Here is a 4,457-nt window from a genome sequence, read left to right on the forward strand (position 1 = left end):
CATTGATCTGTGAAATTATGAGCTACCATTAGAAAGGGCCTACTTACCTCATAACTCAAACAGGCTGAACTCTCATTCATTCAACCGAAAACTTAAAACCTGTGCGGCAATTTACATCAGAATGTACAGTATTGATTTTAAAGAGGGCGCTCGAAAGTGGTTCTCCACCTATGAGGATGTCCCCACTTGTCAAAGACAGGCAGGATGTATTAAACACAGCAGATGCTTTCATCAACTAAAATATTCGGCCACACACTAACACATCACCCACTTTTTGCACAATAAGACATGACTATTGGTTGACATCAATGATACACTGGAAACTGCAAGATAGATGGAATTTTATTGAATTAATTGTAGTTTCATTAGGTGCAACATATAACCATACAACCTGCCTAGCATATCAGGCAGTGACTTTATTATCTGCATTTTAATCATGAGTGTTATATATCAAAGTGTAACACATAAAAACGATGACATGGTTCAATCACAGTCCATTTAGCCTCAGAACTTTGCCGTTCAATATCGTTTAGCCCATACAGTTTCTATGGAAACAGATCATGTAAGTATCGCTGTAGACATACCACAGAGGAAAGTTGGCCAGCTGCATTGCGTCAGGTAAAAGACATTCCGGAAGTCTCCTTGAACTTTCGCTGCACCAACATCCCACCAACAAACTATTAAGTGCTGAGATTGATCCTGGGTTCGTTTTCACGCTTTCTGTATCCCCAGAAGCAAAACCTGTGATTACTGCAGGGATACAATATTATATTTGGACAGCATCCAGTCAGGGATTTTTAAAGACACCATGTCCTGCATTTTTAATGTAATCCCAATAGGAACGGAACACATCCTGATATTAAGACTGTCCACGTTTATCAATAGCTAAATTGGAAAAAATTGATTTGGGGTCTAGGTCAAAGGGGATGACAAATTGCTTTTTCCTTCAAGCCCTTATCTGTTCAGCTTCGTCAGTAACACTCTAATGATGTTCCACCGTGCCCAATACCAGCAGAATGGTTAGCACCAACTAAGTGTTTACGAGACCTTGTATCATTAAAGAAGAATCTCAAATCCTATCACAGACTTAATCATCTGCGGTCTGCATTTGCTTTCCTGGACCCTTTTCATGTCTTAACTGTGGGGCGGATTCCCAGTCTTATGATAAAAAGATTTGGGCAATGTGAAATATGATTGCATAGTTGGTACAGTTTGTGTAGAGGGCCCTTGATAAATGAAAAGCATCTGAATTGTGGCAGGCCTCTGGAAAGACTATGGGGAGAAATACCATTCGATTCAGTAGCAGGGGGAGCATGTGTGACCCAATAAATAAACATAGGAAGGAAATCCTTTGGGTGGACTTGAGTGAAAAAAAGAAAGAAAAAACATAATAGTACGAGCTTTGAAGTGAAGCATTGTAACTTCAGAACTACAGGAACTCAGTTATGTGTGTTAAACTTATGAGATCAGAATTTCCTATCATGGTACAAATCACCTGACTTTAGTCTCTATTTCTGCTGTTGAAGCAATCACATACCAGAACACAATTGGATGTCTCCACATAACTGGAATAAATGTAAATCTGTAATTATTTTGCTTCAGACGAGCATAAAGTAGATTCTGCCCCCTAATCCATTATTCTAGCAGATAATTAAATTGTTTTTAAAAACAGATGCACCTAAATGTCCCTCTCCTCATGTTGTGTAATTGGATTAGTGACAAAGAGATTGAATAACTAAACAGTCATCCTGAGCAGGTCCTTCCACAGACAGACCTGAGGATGGGGAGACTGCAAGGCTGGTCACAGGGATATCACCTCCGCTCACTTAGATAACAGGAGTTACATTGATGACGATATCATGGCTTTGATGGACAAGAGAGACGGACAACTGAATCGTGACTGCAGTGGGCTGGTGAGGGAGGTCAGGAACGTGGGGGGGGGGGGGGGGGGGGGGAGGGAGGGAGGGGGGGGTGGATGAGGGGTGAGAGAGGGGGGATGAAAGAAGGAGAGGGGGGGGGGGCAGTAATGTTTGGGGGGTGAGGGAGGGAGGGATTGAGGGAGGGATGAGTGAGGGAGGGAGTGGGGGATGAGAGATAGGGGGTCAGTAACGGTGGAAGGGGAATACGAGGGAGGGGCAGGGGGGATAAGAGAGGGAGGGGGGGGGTGAGGGGATGAGGGAGGGAGTAATGGAGGATCTCCACCTCCATCCCTCTGTCCATCAGTCAATCTCCCGATGTTGCCACGTCAGCATTAATAATACACCACCTTGTAAATCTTTTTCTTCTCTTGATGAATATTTGAAAGAGTCTTTTTAAAAGAGGTGGTCTGTCCCTAACCTCTCTCCCCCCCCCCCCCCCCTGCGGTTAGTGCCCCAATTACCGCCTGATGATTGAAAGGGGCCACGAATGTGTCATCATTCTCATGGACTGTCAGTCAAACCTAACAGGGAAAGCTGTGTGCGTTTTCTTTCAATTTCACCCGTCTGCCCGATATGAAGGGCCTATATTGAGTGTTTGCAGAGAGTAAAGTAAGCCTACACTAATGATGTGCATTCATGTGTTTATGTGATGTAATTAACTGGATATAGGCCCAGGCAGTACTGAATCAGCAAAGGACCTTGGCCTATCACTGAGTGCATGAAATAATGAAAAGTTATGAAAGACAAAAATATGCATCAAGGTTATAAAAGACGGCAAAATCACACCTGAAACATAAATCAGCATTCAAATTTGCTCTTAGAGCATCTTTTGACATTCTCATGGGTTTAATAATCAGCTAGGCGGAATCTCCCGGTATAAAAAAAGGGGATTCAGACTTGAGCTACACAATGAAAATGTGTCTCTGCCACCTTGTCTAGCACCAGAGAAATAATAAAACAATTGATAAGGTCATTTGGGAGTGTTTAGTCACTGTTGAGCACCCTTCGGAGGCCGGAGGAATAGAACTGTCTCGCAGAAGCATGACAGCGATGCGGCCTGCTCCAGCAGTCAAGAGGAACTCAACTGAGACGAGCTGTAAGTGGATCCTCCACCTGATGTCCACATCAGTTACATCTGACTGATTTCTGTCTCCGCTGGTCTCACTCCAGGGGCTGGCGAGGGGAGGGGTAAGGGGAATCTACCTACGGATTCTTCCAGAACAATTCTTCTCTGCTTTGTTTGGCGGGTTTGTTTTTGCATCCCGGCGGAGTATTGATAATTTATTTGTTTTACGCCTCAAGCAGGAAATGGCGACAAGGTTTGTATTTCCATCTGTGGCAGGTGCCAAGCGCTCATGACATCGGGTTTCATCATTGTTTTCGCACAGCGAAGTGATGTTTTTGCGTGTCGTACGTCCACAGCATATGACCATTTGACATTCGAGCCTCCGTCATCGTGCGCATGAATCTGTAGGGTTGCAAAACATGTCTTTGTTCCTGATTTGTCATAAAAACCTTCACGTCTTTGTACTTTCTAATCGGAAAAACTGCACTCGAGCCATGTCAGGCTGATAATTCACAAACTAATTATCAAGCATAAGTCGACACCAATTTTGAGGCCTGCGTACTTTCGAGAAAAAAAATGGTACGAACAGAAAGTGTGACCTTGTCTCCACGGGGTGTAAAGATCGGTGCACTGAGACAGCAGTTTACCTGCCACTTCGTCTCTCCACGTCTGTCTGGCTCCTGTGACATGTTGGTATTGATCAATTTGACATGGTGTCACGCCGGAAAAGCAGGAAGGCAGAATAGTGCCTTTGGTATCCGGGGGTTGAGATTGAATAGAAAATGGCTAAATTGCCTTTGTGTGCTTTTCAGCGCCATTCTTTCAGTTGTCTTCTCTCTCATTTTCTATGGCTTCCTTTTGTCCTTCCTAACGCTGAGAATCTTACCTCAGACTCATGTTGCCCATTTATCTGATTGGTTCTGGGGCTCGGATTGCTCGACACAAACGGAGACGGGTTAGGTTCTCACCTGCAAGCTGCCTTCGGAAGCTACGGCAGCTGTCGGGAGTGCTGTGAGAGATCATTTGCTAACATAAGGAGTGGACTTAATGCTCGCTAATAGGACTGTCAGTGCTTTGGAACGGTCACTGTATCCAGGCTGAGCACTTGGCCGGGTCTCTGATCCACCTGGAAACAGCAGGACAGACTGATCCTGCAGTTTGACACGCGCCTCGACAGCAACCCCCAGGTGAAGCTGTGACCTTCACCCACAGGAAGTGATTATTATCAGCCCCGCCCACAGGAAGTAATCATCATTTGACCTGTGGGAGTCCTCCTCGAACGCCCTCCTCTCATTAAAAAGTTCATCCAGCCCCGCGACAAGACATTCTTGTTCAATTTCACTTTCACACACCGTAGAAGTCCTCATAATGCTTTCTGAATGCTTCCTACGCTCTCCGTCCTCACCAACGGGAAGCAGATTTGCACCCAGCTGACATTAGATTACGAAACCATTCCACAGTTCAGGATGAGC

The sequence above is a fragment of the Hypomesus transpacificus genome, chromosome 26 (genome assembly GCF_021917145.1).
Source record: "Hypomesus transpacificus isolate Combined female chromosome 26, fHypTra1, whole genome shotgun sequence".
NCBI lineage: Eukaryota > Metazoa > Chordata > Actinopteri > Osmeriformes > Osmeridae > Hypomesus > Hypomesus transpacificus.